Source organism: Anopheles merus, unplaced genomic scaffold (assembly GCF_017562075.2).
Source record: "Anopheles merus strain MAF unplaced genomic scaffold, AmerM5.1 LNR4000476, whole genome shotgun sequence".
NCBI lineage: Eukaryota > Metazoa > Arthropoda > Insecta > Diptera > Culicidae > Anopheles > Anopheles merus.
Window position 1 is genome coordinate 6,701 of NW_024428056.1, and position 17,914 is coordinate 24,614.

At 41.3% G+C, this 17,914-nt stretch overlaps 1 pseudogene; it reads left to right on the forward strand.

Annotated features, from left to right (window-relative positions):
• Positions 1–9,494: 9,494 nt before the first annotated feature.
• Positions 9,495–17,881, forward strand: LOC121602497 (annotated as a pseudogene).
• Positions 17,882–17,914: the final 33 nt, after the last annotated feature.

A 17,914-nucleotide genomic window follows, 5' to 3' on the forward strand; every position in this document is an offset into this window, starting at 1 on the left:
TTTCCAAGGCAATTTTCAGAAATATTTTGTTTGGTGTTAGTCGAAAGCCAATTTCAGTACAGGGAATTTTACCCATGGCAGGTTTGTCTCAGGAGCAATACCTACGATGATTTGAGTCCGCTAAGATAAACGCCTCTCTAAGCTGTAAGTCTTTAGGAGGTTAACCTTAGAGGCTTAGATTTCACTATATAAGCATAAAGATAATTTTAAAAGGCGGTTGATTTTACAATCGGTCCACAGTCTCTCTCAAATTACAACTCTAAATCGCCTTTCTTAACTAGATTAATTGCTCTTAAGTAAACGAATCCCGGAAACATTGTTCAGCTTTAGATCAAGACGCTTCGATTAAAATAATCGAATATGCTTGATAGTGCAAAGAAAATGACACAAATATGCTTTGCGAATCTTAGTACAATGCGTTCGAAAATCAGTGAAATCTTTGGTAAGATTTATAACTTTTCTAAGTATAAAACGGTAAAGGTAGACGCGAGGTAGTCCTACTTACTTGTGATTATGCTCAAACCGGCTTCCACAAGCTTCGATCACAGAAAATATGTGCCCTGTTCCTGTCAGGCTATCTTACAAAACAGTGTACAGTATTGTTCAAGTTTTAGGAAATTTCATCACCGTCACACTACCAAAAACTCAACTGCTTTATTCGACAATCAGCTGAAGAATGAAGTGAATCGCTCTGTTGCATTAAAATCAATGTGAACTACGATGGAATTATGAAAAAAATATCGTCACCAGGAGCAAATCCACAAGTAGCCTGCTACGATTTGCTGTCATTGAAATGCGATTGACCATTATAATTTCACATTACAAAGAAAGATTTTACTTTTGCACAGAGTGAAAAGAGAAATGTACAAATGATTCAAAGAATTTCATTGGTAAGGTCATTGTTTCTCGAAATTTGTCCTAAAATATACGTGGCTCCGATAGTGTTGGGAACTAAAATCAAGGCGGATTAAATTTCTTGCCAAAACGATTTATTGTACTATTACGCGCCAAAAAATTTGTCGGTTTTCCGCGGTTGGTTTAGAAAAGAGACTCGTTCCTGTTTTGCGGCCTTTTTAAACCCCTTTCTTCGGTTACGCTTCGTGTCTTGATCGTTTCACGCCTACGCTTGTTTTAAATGTCCCGTTTCTGACAGGTAGTTTGGTGCGAGGTTCCAACATTATCCCCCCAAGTGTACCACAGCTTATCTGATTTGCCTTTAATCACCTTGCGCCATTTTAGCTGTGGCTTCACTTCCTTGTGTGACCTGTCATAAAAACGCGTGCATTTGTTTACATTCTGTCTCCTTATTGCAAACTACCTCGTGGTATGCCGTGATCCCGTGCTGTTTTCCGAACAATTACTTCCCTGTGCCTAAATCATTGCGTAAGTTATTACAAGCCTGTAACTTGTGCACCGGACATATGTGCACACGATTGCCGAGACGGTGGATCGTTTTACGGCCCTTCCTAGCAGAGTGTTTGGCAGTTTCCTCGCAGTTGCTATGCGGTGGTCCCCCCAACGGATAGAAGCTACACTTATATACTGGTTTTCTAAATCGCTCCACGGCCGCCTCGTCTTGCGGTTTCTCGTGTATCACGGAAGGATCGGACCATTTTGTCACCGGATAGAACCGACGATCGGTCGAAGCATTGTTGCCCACTCTTCCGCCGCGTTCTTCAGCTAAGTGTACCTTTACCTTTCCGTCAGCTCGGTCGTCTACAACGGGATTAAAAACGTTATTTCTTTTTAGATATACATACCGCTGCGGCACCGCAGCCTTGCAAGGCGTTCCGGGTCGACGGAAAGATCGATCTTCGGTCGAGTGCTTTGTCGCTCGGTGTCCCACTGTTGTCCAGCTTTCGGCGTGGTGGTCCGTTGCCTACTGCAGGAGGATGTCTTCATGGAGGTGGCATGTTGATCGTCTCCACCAACGCAAGGACCGTAAATGACCCAACCCAAGCTGGTGTTCCAAGCGACCGGTTCACCGTGTTTTCCCACAGTCTTCAACGGTTGTCCCAAATGGCAGTTATCTGCTCCGATGAGTATGCGAGGCATAGCCCGCGAATATGGCCTCACAGGTAGTCCCCTCAGGTGGGGGTACTTGGCGGCCAGTTGAACCACGTCGACTGACTGTGCTGGTAGCGCGAGTTGTTTCACGGTGTGCACGTGTGTCAATTCATCCGTCGGTGACTCGTCGTAGCCGCTCAGACATATTTGCAGCCTCCGAATCATCCTCTTCTCTGGTCACTCCTCCCGTCCATTTTAGACTCAGCGGATGAGGTGTGCCAGATAGACCAAGCTCGTCCCTCAGTCCTTCATCCATGAGTATCGATGTAGACCCATCATCAAGAAAGGCGTACGTATCTACACGTCCAGGTGGTCCATGAAGAGACACCGGCACGTATTTGAGGATCGCCCCATCATTTGTTCCTGCATGGGTTAGAACGTTAGCAAAAGACCCCGGGTTGTTACCTGTTGGCCCAGTCTGTTGATCCTGGTGGCGGCTGATACCGGATGATGTGTCCTCCGCGTGCAACAGCTCGTGATGTTGAACGCCGCATCCATCTACTCCACACGGTGGTGCACGGCATTTGCCAGCGTGGTAACCGAGGCATTTCCTGCACATCCTTCGCTCGTTCACAAATGCTCTCCTTGCAGCTACGGTAGTTCCCAGGAACTTCTCGCACTGTGACAGCGATCCGCAGCTCTCACCGCAGTCGACGCAGGCTGGCATCGACACAGGTATGTCGGTCTGTGGCGTCGGGTCACTAACGTTCATCTCTTGCAGGACTGTCACGTTGCAGTAGGCCGGATGTGCTCGCCCCGTGCCGTTCGATTCCATCTGGATTGGTCGAGAGGGCGGACTTCGACGATTCTGGAACGGTTGGGGTTGGAACTGCTGTCGTTTTGGGAGCGGGTCAGGATGTCGAGGTGCCGTATCGTGTCCCCCCAGGACGGGCGTCATATGAATGACACGGCACAAATCGCTCACCAGCTCACCAATCCACCGTCCAAACTCCATCAACGTTACCTCACGCATCCTTCTTGTGGTCCTCGCCCAATCGATACAGATGACTGGTGGCAGCTTCTTCACAAGTTCCTTCAACAACGTTACGTCGTACATATAGGCATGCAGCCCCGACGCCCTAACTGCTTCGAGCAAACGTTTCACAGCGAACCCAAACTCCACCAAGCTGGGCAAATCGTTCGTCTTGGGAGCAGCTATACACCTTATTTTCCGTATGACGGACTCAACAATCAAGTCGAGCCTTCCGTAGCGAGACTTGAGGGTCTCGATCGCTTCGTTCAACCCGTCCGGGAAGGATAAGAGGTGTCCAACCGCCTCCAACGCGGGCCCTTTTAACGCGTGTTGCAGCCTGATTACGTTCTCATCATCCGTATAGCCACAAGCAGCGGTAGTGCGTTCATACGCGGTGATAAAAACCGCCCAATCATCCACATTCCCAGAGAAGGGTGGCAAATCTCGAGGTACAGGTTGGCGTGCTGCTATCTGGCTCTGGCTTAAGAAAGTGCCGTGTATCTGTGGTCGTGTGTTGTGCAGTGTTGTGTGACCCAAGTGCTCCGTATTCCCAAAGTGCAATGAGTTTTCCGGGCGGTTCGCGTACGCTTGATGCGGAGTGTACCCGTACTGTGTCGCATTCGGTTGTGTCTCGTACAATGCAATGTCTCGCGGATGCGTCGCGTATCCTGCATGCTGCATGTGTGTCGCGTACCCTGCATCCTGTTGTGTTGCGTACATGCCGTGGCCATATTGCATCGTGCGGGGATTTAGTGTGCGTGTGATCCTCGCGTCAGGGTGTTGAACCACAGGATGTTGACCCCGCGAAGGGCCATCCTTGTCGTGAATGGGCTGGCGCATGGAACTCTCCATGTCGCGGACCCACTCTTGAAATTCTTTATCTTTTCGTCCCAGAGTGTTCGAGGGCTGCGCGATGGCTGTCTCGCCAGTTTGCGCTTCCGCGATATCGAGCTTTAGTAGTTCGCGTTCAAGCACAATACGCCGTCTATGCCGCTCGTCACTTACCCATCGTGCACTTTCGGACGCTGATAGCGTCTCTTCCTCGTCGCGATCTGGATTTGCCGGACCGTTACCACTTGCCTCACCTGTCTTACTCGATGCTCATTGTTGAGGGGTCTCACTTCCTTCTTGAGGAACGCGCCTCCGGGCGTCATCTTCTGACGAGGTTGGCTGGTACTGCTGCAATTTTTCCGCCTTACTTGCTGCCCACTCGTACACATATTCCACGGTGGAACCTTCCGACGGGAGAAAGTCTCGCGCAATGCTCCTGGGGTGGACGATGCTCCGCGGGGGCTAGTGTAAACGTTGACACGTTCTGTCCCTTGGACAGTCCCTGTGGTAGCCGGCTCTGCCCTTGGCATAACACGCGATTGCTGCTGCTCCATTGCACTTGCACTTTTCGGTCACAGGCACTTCGATACACACCGCGCGTGATTTATTTATTCCACTCGCGAAACTACACGACGAACGAGGAATGCCGTACACGAAATCGTTTGACGAATTTCCAAATCCAATTTATTTTGGATTTATCGAACCAAAATGTGTTTGGATTTATCGAACCAAATTTTTTGGAATGTTGGGAACTAAAACCAAGGCGGATTAAATTTCTTGCCAAAAATGATTTATTGTACTATTACACGCCAAAAAATTTGTCGGTTTTCCGCGGTTGGTTTAGAAAAGAGCCTCGTTCCTCTTTTGCGGCTTTTTTAAACCCCTTTCTTCGGTTACGCTTCGTGTCTTGATCGTTTCACGCCTACGCTTGTTTTAAATGTCCCGTTTATGACAGGTAGTTGGATACCTTTGGTGCGAGGTTCCAACAGATAGATTTGGCGTCATAGTAGACGCATCAGTAACAATGATGAATCATCATGACACAGTATCATGAAATGATCAATCAAGCCAGTTTGCGTCATCATTGTTGACATTGGACTATTTACCGCCCTTGACTGGTCACACCGCACCATACATAACTATCGCTCGACTCGACCACCACTCTCGCCCCTCTGTGTGTTGTGTTCATTATGCGGTAAACAAGGTGAAGATTTCGGAAAACCCTATTGCTTAGGACCTGCTAAACGAGCCCAACCGACCTCCGACGATAAACAAAGATCTTCGAACGGTTCACTGGGCCTGCGGCTCCGCGTTAAAAATCATTCATGTTATAATCACACCATCCATTCACTTGCAAGGCTCAACGAGAAGTGCCGGGTTTTATTTCTCATTTCTCTCCGTACAGTTACATGCTATAATATGCTATAATCTAGTCTAATCTAATCTAATCTATAATCTAATTTTAAATCTACAATAATGGATATAACAACTCTCCTCCCCTAAGGAAATTATAGATTTAGCCTTTGAGGCGCTTTCCTTACTCTTGTTGATCTACGTAAATATTCTGCGCTATCTGTTGGATTCTCGTTTAGGGGTGTGTCTCTTGTTCGTTGGTTCGTTGTGCTGATGTTTTGGGGTATATTGTTTTCTGTTATTGGAGGGTACATATCGAAAGGTATTCTTTGCTGTGAGTTAAGATTATTCTCCTCCCACTGCATTCCTGGTCCGGGGCTCAACTGATCTATATGTCGTTTCCATACCCTTCCGTCGTCTAATTGTACTTTGTAATGGAGTGTGCCTATTTTCTCTAATATTTTTCCAAACCTCCACTTCTCATTATTGGACATAAAATCACGGGCTGATACCCTATCACCCACATCAAATGATCTAACTGTTCTTTCTCTCTCTATCTGATGTATGTTGTTCGGATCCGGGAATCGTTAGGTCCAATTTTGATTTTAATTGCCTTCCAAAAACGGCCATAGCAGGGCTTTTCCCGGTACTGGGATGTGCCGTCCTACGATATGCCCATAAAATATTTTGTGAATGTAGGTGTACCTCGGGTCTAGAGCATGATAGCGCTTTCAACTTCTGTTTAAATGTTTGAACAAACCTCTCTGCCTGACCGTTTGTTGCCGGATGGTATGGAGCACCCATTCTGTGTAAAATTCCGTTTTTCTTTAGGAACGTTTGAAAACTTTCTGATGTAAATTGTGTACCTCTGTCTGACACTAGTATGGCTGGTAACCCAAATGTAGCAAAGAATTCTCTTAATTTTTCTATCGTGGTTTCTGTTGTCGTGTCTGATATTATTTTTACTTCCGGCCACTTTGTTCCTGCATCTATAATTATTAGGAAATTAAGTCCCAAAAATGGCCCTGCAAAGTCTATGTGTATGCGTTGAAACGGTTCCACTGGTTGTTCCCAGCTATATCCTTGCACCTTTTGTGGGTTTTTTTCTAACTTTCGCACAGTGCATACAGTCACGCGCTGTTTCTTCTATGTCACGATCTATAGAGTCCCACCAACAGTATGTCCTAGCTAAGGATTTCATTCGTGAGATTCCGAAATGACCCATGTGTAGCTCCTTTAATATTGTTTTACGCAAAAGTATTGGGATGTAAACTCTAATTCCGCGCATTAAACAATCGTTTTGCAAGCTGAATTCGGTTTGATCTATTCCGAATCTAAATCGACCCTCTACTGTCCGGCCTGTCCTCAATGCCCTTACTAGTTCTTGCACTGTAGTGTCTTTCAATGTATATTTTGCAACTTCTTTTGCCTGTACTGGTAGTGATTCAGTCTGATTGATTTGTAAGACATCGATCTCGTCTGCCTCGCATATGGGTTCGCCCTTTAACGGCAAGTGAGATATGCCATCCGCATTTCCGTGGTCTTTTGAGTTTCTATATCGGATTTCAAAGTTAAATGATTCTAAAAATACTGCGTAGTGTTGCATGCGCATAGCTGAGAGTGTCGGAAGCCCTTTTTGTGGGGACCAAATCTGTGTCAATGGCTTGTTATCTGTTACTAGTATGAATTTTCGACCGTATAGATATTTGAAAAACTTTTTTATGCCAAAAACTACGGCGTACGCTTCTATGTCGATCTGTGTATATCTTTGCTGAGTCTTTGTAAGGGTTTGCGACGCATATTGTATTGGTTTTTCGCTTCCATCTGCGTAAACGTGACTTAATACTGCCCCCACGCCGTAAGGCAATGCATCCGTGGCTAATATTAATGGTAATTTTGTATCGTAATGTGTAAGCGCTTGTTTCGATTGCATTTCTGCTTTCATCCATGCGAAAGCTTTCTCACAGTCTGGAGACCATTCAAAAGCAACCTCATCTTTAAGTAAATTGTTGATTGGGTACATGTGTGTGCTAAGGTTTTTCATGAATCTTCCATAATAATTTACCAAACCTAACAGTGCGCGTACTTGCTCTTTGTTTTCTGGTCTTGGCATATTTTCTATCGCATCTATTTTGCCTTGTAATTTATGGATTCCTTTCTTGTCTATCATGTAGCCGCAGTATTCAATCTTATCTTCTAAGAATTCGCATTTCTTTAAGTTTACTCGCATATTGTGATCATTAAACCGTTTTAGTACTTCTCGTAATCTTTGTAAATGTTCCGTATCATTAGGGGCTGTTATTTTAACGTCATCTAAGAATACTGTTACTTCTGGTATACCTTGTAGAATTGAAGTTATTTCTCTTTGAAATATGGCTGGGGCAGAGGCTACCCCATACATAAGCCTAGTGGGTTGATAAAGTCCCATGTGCGTATTCAGCGTTAGTAGGTGTTGATCTTTCTCCCTGATTTCCATTTGTAAGTATGCTTGGGCTAAATCGAGCTTTGAGGATTTTTTTCCTTCACTCATGTTTGCAAAAAGTTCATCGATGGTGGGCAGAGGGAAATCATCAATTAATAGCCCTTTGTTAATTGTTAGTTTATAATCTCCGCACAGTCTTACTTTGTTACCCGTTTTCCTAACTGGTACTATTGGGGTCGCCCATTCGCTTCTCTCTACCTTAACTAGTATGCCTTTATCCACCATGTTCTTTAATTCCTCTTCCACTGTATCTCGAATAGAAAATGGAAGAGGCCGCGCTTTAAGAAACGTTGGGTTTGACCCATTTTTCAAATGCAAAGATGCTTTGACACCTTCTATTTTTCCTATTGTGTCCAAAAATACTGCAGGAAATTCGTCTAATATTGCTTTTAAACCATTTTGGGTATTCGATGATTCAATAATTTTATCCACTGTGTACTGTTTACCATGCAAGATTTTATTCCAATCGTAATTTAAGGCTCTCATCCATTCGCGACCCAACAATGGTTGCCTATTGCCCCCAACTATGAACAATCGTAGTTTCTTTATTCCTTCTTTTGTCTTGATTTTCACTTCAGCCATTCCTGCGACAGAAATTTTCCCACCGCAATAACTTCTCAGTTCTACGTCCGTTTGTACGAGCTTGACATTTTAAAGATATTTCTCTTTGTCGTGTTCGTTAATTAGAGTAACTGGTGAACCACTGGCTACCTCGAACTTAATTGGTGATTTTCCAATTTGTACGTTCACAAAACTTTTTTTGCTATCTTTCACATTTTCTACTTGGAAAATATCTATTTTATGGATTTGATCCTCTTCTGTATCCTGACTGTCACTATCTTCGCATTGCTCCACGAGATTTGCTGTCCTACTCACTCGTTTCTTATTGTTCATCCCATGTGCTTTCCCCATTTTGAAACACACGCGTTGTAAATGACCGACCTTCTTACATAACGCACACACTTTCATTTTGTATTCGCATTTATTCGCTAAGTGCGATGAACTGCCGCATCGGAAACAATACCGCTTGCTTCTTGGCGCTGGATATCGATCCATAAAGTTTACTGACTGAGCCCGTTGGGCTAAAATTTCGACACCGTCGTTGACTGTTTCCATCGAGAATGCGACTTGCTTTGCTTTCTCGAACGTTAAGTCTTTTTCGCCTATTAACCTCGCGCGTATCATTTTGTCACGTAAACCGAACACAAACTGGTTCCGCAGCCCTTTCTGTAAATAATCACCAAACGCACAGTTTTTCGCTTCACGTTGTAACGCCGCCACGAACTCGGTGATGCTTTCTGCTTCCTTTTGTGTGCGTTGTCGGAACTTCCACAGCTCTACCATTTCCAATGGTTTGGGGTCGAAATGATCGTCTAACGCGCTGACGATCTGGTCGTACGTTTTCGCTTCCGGTTCGTCCGGCGAGAGTAAGTCACACAGCACGTTGTAAGTCTCACTGCCCATGTAATGCAGGAGCGTCTGCTGCATATCCGCTTGATCCACTTTAAACACTTTAGCAGCACCAACAAACCGCTTAACCCATCTTTGCCAAGTTGACTTCTCGTGCACAAACGGCTCGATATTAAATGTAGCCATTATCGATTCGTTTTTTAATGTATTGCCCGCCTCGTCGCCAACTGTTATAATCACACCATCCATTCACTTGCAAGGCTCAACGAGAAGTAACGGGTTTTATTTCTCATTTCTCTCCGTACAGTTACATGCTATAATATGCTATAATCTAGTCTAATCTAATCTAATCTATAATCTAATTTTAAATCTACAATAATGGATATAACAATTCACAAAATTGCCCCACCTTCCACCGAAGGCAAACGACCGGATAGTGGATTCCGATTCCGAAGCGTGAACAGTGATTGGGAAACACGCAGATCAACGCGGAGTAAACAAATTATGAGGGAGAGCAAGCAAAAAAAGGAACAAAACCGAAAACGAAAACAAAAGCAACAAAGTAGTTCAGTTTCCGCAGTTCATACGATTAAAAACAATAATAACAAGTTCGTCGTCTAATCGTAACGTACAGGCGGCCCAGGAAACGATCGCATCGCTCACGGCGGGCGACAATGCGGCCTACGAGATGGATGTCTCTTCCGGCGACAGTGTTGATGCCGTGCTGAATGAAGTGATTGGCCGGTACAAGCGACCACCGACGGTGGTCGTTAATTCGGCAGGTATTACCCGCGATAACTTCCTGCTGAAGATGCCCGAGTCCGACTTTGATGCGGTGATCAACGTGAACCTGAAGGGTACGTGGTTGGTGCTGCAACGTTTCGGCCGGGCCATGATCGAGCACGAGCTGGCCGGTTCGATGGTGAACGTGTCGTCGATCGTTGCCCGCACCGGCAACATCGGACAGTCGAACTATTCCCCGAGCAAGGCCGGGGTGGAAGCGATGACCTAGGTGGTGGCACGCGAGTTCGGCCGGTACAACATCCGGGAAAATGCGATCGTGCCCGGGTTCATCCACACGCCGATGACGGGGACGGTGCCGCAGAAGGTGAAAGATATGATCATCATGCAATGTGCGTTGCGTCGCTTCGGAAATCCGGAAGGTATGATAAGTGTTCTATGAGCAATTGGAATGTAGCATATCTGCTATACAGAACATATTGTAATACACACTATCAGCCATAGACACATAGTAACACACTTTGGAAAGCCAAATCACACCATTGCAACACATCCATTATAAAACACTCAGCAAATCAGATCATACCATACACACCCGGAAGAGCTCAGGCCACACCGTTCATATAAAAACAATTGTGACACACTTAACAGAACCAACCGAAACGTACAACATAAGCAGGAACAGTTTATGCATTATAACCCAAAGCAGGAACATTTTATGCATTATAACCCAAAGCAGGAACAGTATAAGCATTAAACCCAAAACAGGAACTTAGTGACAAGAACCATCATTCTTGTCAACAAAAGACAAACGTAACTAGCTTAGTGAAAACAATAACTTTCCAACATACAACCCGGAACTAAATGTGAGAAACCCTTAACTTCTTTTGAGTATAAATAAAACCAACTCCGATCATGGCAGGTCAGATTCGTTCGGACTGTCAGGATAGGACTATGCCCATCCTACATCTATCGAGTTCTCATTTAAAGAGTTTAGATATGTCCCCCTGCCCAAGGTAAGGCCTCTAAACTCCAACGTTTCCAGTAAGGGAAACCTCCTAAAGGTTTCTATGATCGCCTGGACGATCAAGTGTCGAACGTCCGCTTCAAAACAGTATCCACCTCAGTTCTACTTAATTCGGCAAACGATGACGAAGGCCACCTGACCAACGCGAGTTCAAAGTTACTACATAGCAACCGTCCCAAAATCGAATATACCGTGACTATCCCAAAACATACCACATGGCAACCGTAACAGTCATCAAACACATTACATGGCGACCGTGACCTTAATCTGCAATCGGCGGGCAGAAGTATAAACAAATTATTTGTGATACGTACAACGGTAACGTACAGCAGTGTCGTGCTAACGCATCAAATAGTGTAAAAAAAAAGTGCGTTTTTGACCATAACCGGTATACGACGGATAAAAGTGTCAAATGTGCAAATTTGTATTGAACAACGCAGCTGGCACAAGTGACCCATATAAAAAAAAACAATCGCTATGAATGAGCGACCAAAAGCAAACACAGTGTGGTGTACAAAATGACAACTCATCGAAAATATAAGTGATGAACCGTTTGAAGGGCGAAAAAAGTGTGATATAAAGCAATTATGTAAAAAAAAGTGTTTTGACAACCTTCCTCAACGTGCAAAAATGCAACAACATTATGAATAAACCCTTAAGCGATCAGTTTGCAAATTAGAGCTACCTTGAAGTGAGGAACATCGCATCGACCCCAAAACTAAAGTAAACGGAAATAATGATGTCATGAGTAATGAGAAGCAGTGCAGTGAAACCATAAGCAATACCTATGTAGAAGTGATGTTCATTTGAAAGGTGATAGAATGAATGACGAGACTACGGTATACGAGATGTGACTAGTGTGATTGAATGGAACAACCGTTCCCAACGTGGAAGACGACAAGACATCGAGCGACGACTGATGACACCCTACAACTTCACATTAAGCACCAATTAAACACCGAGCACCGGTAACGAGCGTTACACCATGAGCAGCAACAATAACAAATACATGCTATGTATTTAAACAAGGTACAAGGTTACATACGTAAATATGAAATTTTACTGATGAGGCTGCATAAATATGCAAAAACTATTCGAGAAAATAGAAATATTAGATAAAATTTATGATCAGGTGAAACAGCTGAACAGATGTTATAGGCTTTGCGCGTTAACAACATTAAGGGATAATACTAAGGAAATATACGACGAAATACAAGAACTCCTACGAAAGCACGAATCGTCTATTAAAGATGAAATATTAACAAAGCTAGTTAAAAAGAGTAGATACGTATACTACGAAATAAATAAGTGCATAAAAATACACTTCGAGAGACATCCAGATTCGTTAAATACGACATTATCAGAGAACCAATTTGACATAACAATAGAAACGAAACCTGACAAAATGGCTGACATTATGGAATTGATTAAAATCACCACTTCTCTCATATCAAAGTATGATGGTAATGAGAAAGATTTAAAAGGTGTGGTGTCAAATTTAAATGTATTAAAGAAAATAGTGAAGCCGGAGAATAGGGAAACAATAATAGAGCTAGTATTAGGACGTCTGACAGGTAAAGCGCGAGTTGTTGTAGGAGAAGCCCCAAACTCAATAGAAGATATAGTTAGCAAATTACAAGACAGGTGCAGCATAAAGGTAACACCAGAGATCGTAGTATCAAAAATGGACAATACTAAACAGACTGGAACGATAGAAGATTTTGGAAGCGTTATTGAAAAATTAACGCAACAACTAGAAGAGGCATACATTGCAGAAGAGATAGCGCCAGAAGTAGCTAGAAAAAAGGCAACTAAATCAGGAATCAGTGCATTGAGTTATGGACTTAAAGATGGCGAGACCAAAATTATAATGAGATCAAGTAAATTCGAAACCTTGCATGAAGCAATAGAGCAAGCTGTAAAGTTGGAGCTAGAGGATAGAACGAAAAAGGGAAAGAATGATCAGACAAAGATCCTATATTCAAACGCTACCAGGAACAATAGAGGGTATGGAAACAACTACCAAGGAAGGAACAAATTCAACAAATTCTCAAATAATAATAGATATCAGACACAAATCCCACCCAGGTTCCCACCCGCAAGATATGGACAGAACAACAACAGAAATAATAATAACTTCAGATATAACAACAATAACACTAACAACAACAGAAATCAGCATGCAAATCGACAAAATTATTCCAACAGAAACCAGTACGTACAATCAAATGGAAATAATAGCAATTGGCAAAATAATCGAGCGCCTATTCATAACACAGTAACAGCCGAAGAACAGAATAATTTTTTAGGCCACTCTCAAGTATCAGAAAATACCCTATACTAACCATAAACACTGATGCAGATAATTTTGTTAAAGTTAAAATAGAAATTGCAAAGAAAATCTATAGCACACTCATCATAGATACAGGAGCAACCGTATCCGTACTTAAAGCTAGTAAATTAAAACCAGGTTGCAAGATCAATACATCTAAAAAATAACTTTGATAAGCTCTAGTGACCATGAATCAGAGACTTTAGGTACTGCTATGACAACAATTCACTTTGGCGATTATTCCATTATACACGAATTTCATATAATAGAAGACGTAGAATCCATTTTTTCTGACGGACTGTTAGGAAAAGACTTTATAAAGCACAGATGTATTGTTGATTATGTTAATTGGATGATATACTTCTCATCTGATAACGGATTGATTTCACATCCAATAGAAGACAATGTAAATGGAAATTATATTTTACCAAAACGAAGTGAAGTAGTTCGAAAAATAACCATACCAAACTTGACAGAGGATTCAATCATCTTATCACAGGAAATCCAACCAGGAGTGTTTTGCGGAAACACAATAGTCTCAAAACGTAATCAGTATATCAAATTCATTAATACCACAGATAAAGATGTTTCTTTTAACATAAAATCTTATACACCAGAAGTTGAACCATTAAGAGAGTATGAGCAATTACAGAAGAAACTTGACACATCTAAGGAACGAATTCAGAAAATTCATAACAAAATCCATATAGAAAATATTCCACAAATAACGAGAGAAGAGTTAGAAAACCTTATCACAAAATTCTCGGATATATTTTGTTTAGAAGATGAACCGGTCTCTACTAACAATTTTTATACCCAGGAAATTTCATTGAAAGATAACATTCCTTCTTATATACCAAATTATAAACAAATACATTCACAAAGTGAGGAAATGCAATCGCAGGTAGAAAAGATGTTGAAAAATAACATTATAGAACATTCTGTTTCATCATATAATTCACCGATACTATTAGTACCGAAGAAGTCAGGTGAAGGAAAAAAGAAATGGCGTTTAGTAGTGGATTTTCGGCAGTTAAACAAGAAAATTTTACCAGACAAATTCCCTTTACCTCGCATAGACACGATACTAGATCAGCTAGGAAGAGCCAAATATTTCAGCACATTGGATTTGATGTCAGGGTTTCATCAAATCAAGCTTGATAAAAATTCGAGAAAATACACAGCTTTTTCGACACCTACAGGCCACTATCAGTTTACAAGAATGCCATTTGGACTCAACATTAGCCCAAACAGCTTTCAAAGAATGATGGCTATCGCTATGGCTGGTTTAACACCAGAGCTAGCATTTGTATATATAGATGATATTATAGTTACTGGATGCAGTGCACGGCATCATATCAGTAATTTAGGTAAAGTTTTTGATAGGCTAAGAAAGTATAACCTTAAACTAAATGCAGAGAAATGTTGTTTCTTTAAAACAGAAGTAACGTACTTAGGTCATAAAATAACAGATAAAGGAATTTATCCGGACGACGCGAAGTTTGACACAATTAAAAACTTCCCGATTCCTACTAATGCTGATGAAGCAAGACGTTTTGTCGCATTTTGTAATTATTATCGTAAATTTGTACAGAATTTTGCTAAGATAGCTAAACCAATTAATAATTTGATTAAGAAAGCCGTTAAGTTTGCATGGACTTCAGAATGTCAAGCAGCTTTCGATACATTGAAACAAAGCTTACTCTCACCCACAATTTTACAATATCCAGATTTTAAAAAGCAATTCATAATTACGACAGACGCATCGGATATGGCATGTGGTGCAGTGTTATCACAAATAACAGATGGAAACGATTTACCAGTCGCGTTTGCGAGTAAAAGTTTTACACCAGGAGAGAAGAATAAGCCAATTATCGAGAAAGAGCTTACAGCTATACATTGGGCAATTAATTATTTTAAACCTTATGTATATGGACAAAAATTTATAGTTAGAACAGATCATAGACCATTAGCATACTTATTTGGTATGAAAAATCCTACTTCTAAGCTTACTAGAATGAGACTAGATTTAGAAGAATTTGACTTTGAAATAGAATATTTAGCAGGTAAAGCTAATGTTGCGGCAGACGCACTATCAAGAGTAATCCTTAACTCAGATGACCTAAAAGCATCAATACCAAAATCCAAAACGATTTTAATGGTTAATACAAGAGCCATGGTTAAGAAAAATAACGAGAAAACTGATATAAACAAAGACGAACCAATCGCAACAACAGGGATTGATCACCCCGCGATGTGGAAAACAGATAGACCTTTAGAAGTGAGAAAAGTACTAAAAATAGGTACGCAGAGAATTAAAAACAACGTTGAATTCATAATATATAACCATTCATATAGTAAAGCACTAGGAAAATTTCTTTTGAGAAATGATGTAAATGGAAGTCAAGCATTAGAGTTTGCTCTTCTAGAAATGTGCAAAATCGCGAAACAATATGGAAGAAACAAGCTAGCATGGTCAGAAGAAGACCACTTATTCAAAGAATATTCCCAACAAACTATTAAGGAAATCGCCAATAGAGCCATTACCAAATTTGAAATAATCCTGTTTACTCCAACTAGATGGATAACAACAGAAAAAGATAGGCTGAGAATAATTTCAGATTATCATATGACCCCTTCGGGAGGACATATAGGCCAGTACAGACTGTACCAGAAAATAAGGGAAAAATACAAATGGAAAAATATGAAAGATGATATCAAGAAATACGTACGAAATTGTAAGGCATGCATAGTTAATAAGACGATTAGACATACTAAGGAAGACACAGTTGTAACTACAACACCGACAAAACCTTTTAACATAATATCAATCGACACAGTAGGACCTCTAACAAAAACTAACAAAAACAACAGGTATGCAATAACCATACAATGTGACTTAACGAAATACATCGTAGTAATACCTATCCATAACAAAGAAGCAAATACTATAGCAAGAGCATTGGTAGAAAACTTTATTCTTACATTTGGAACATTTATAGAATTAAAATCAGATCAAGGACTAGAATATAACAATGAAATATTACACAAAATCTCAGAAATTTTAAAAATCAAACAAACTTTTAGCACAGCTTACCACCCACAGACAATAGGATCATTAGAGAGAAATCATAGATGTCTAAACGAATACCTAAGAAGCTATACAAACGAACATCATGATGACTGGGACGATTGGACAAAATTTTACGAATTTGTTTACAATACAACAGAACACTCAGACACAAACTACACACCATACGAACTGGTATTCGGAAGAAAAGCGAATTTACCACAAGATATATTCAAAACAAAAATAGAACCAGTTTATAATATTGACCAATATTATTTCGAAATGAAATATAAACTCCAAAAATCAAACGAAATAGCTAGAGAAAATTTGATAAAAGCAAAGAATAGAAGACAGCACATCTTAAATAAAGATACAGTACCACTCATTATAAAGATAGGAGATCAGGTATATTTGGAAAATGAAAACAGAAAAAAATTAGATCCAGTCTACATTGGACCTTTCACAGTAGTAAATGACCAAGGGCCTAATTGCGTAATACAAAACAATACAACAAAGAAAACCTCTACAGTACACAAAAACAGACTAATTAAGTACACAGGAGAATAACTTCAATCATTGTAATTCATTACGTTATTCTATTAAAGGGGGGAGGTGTAGCATATCTGCTATACAGAACATATTGTAATACACACTATCAGCCATAGACACATAGTAACACACTTTGGAAAGCCAAATCACACCATTGCAACACATCCATTATAAAACACTCAGCAAATCAGATCATACCATACACACCCGGAAGAGCTCAGGCCACACCGTTCATATAAAAACAATTGTGACACACTTAACAGAACCAACCGAAACGTACAACATAAGCAGGAACAGTTTATGCATTATAACCCAAAGCAGGAACATTTTATGCATTATAACCCAAAGCAGGAACAGTATAAGCATTAAACCCAAAACAGGAACTTAGTGACAAGAACCATCATTCTTGTCAACAAAAGACAAACGTAACTAGCTTAGTGAAAACAATAACTTTCCAACATACAACCCGGAACTAAATGTGAGAAACCCTTAACTTCTTTTGAGTATAAATAAAACCAACTCCGATCATGGCAGGTCAGATTCGTTCGGACTGTCAGGATAGGACTATGCCCATCCTACATCTATCGAGTTCTCATTTAAAGAGTTTAGATATGTCCCCCTGCCCAAGGTAAGGCCTCTAAACTCCAACGTTTCCAGTAAGGGAAACCTCCTAAAGGTTTCTATGATCGCCTGGACGATCAAGTGTCGAACGTCCGCTTCAAAACAGTATCCACCTCAGTTCTACTTAATTCGGCAAACGATGACGAAGGCCACCTGACCAACGCGAGTTCAAAGTTACTACATAGCAACCGTCCCAAAATCGAATATACCGTGACTATCCCAAAACATACCACATGGCAACCGTAACAGTCATCAAACACATTACAGGAATTAGATTGGACTAAATTTAAAATATTTGTTTGCAGAAATTGCGGAGGTAGCAGCCTTTCTGGCATCGGAAAAGAGCAGCTACGTAAACGGCACCTCGACCCAAGTGACATTTTCGAGCAGATTGTTAGCGTTTTTCGAGTTGCTGGAAGCTTAAAGAGCAGGCTTAAAATTGGCTTAAAGAGCAAGCG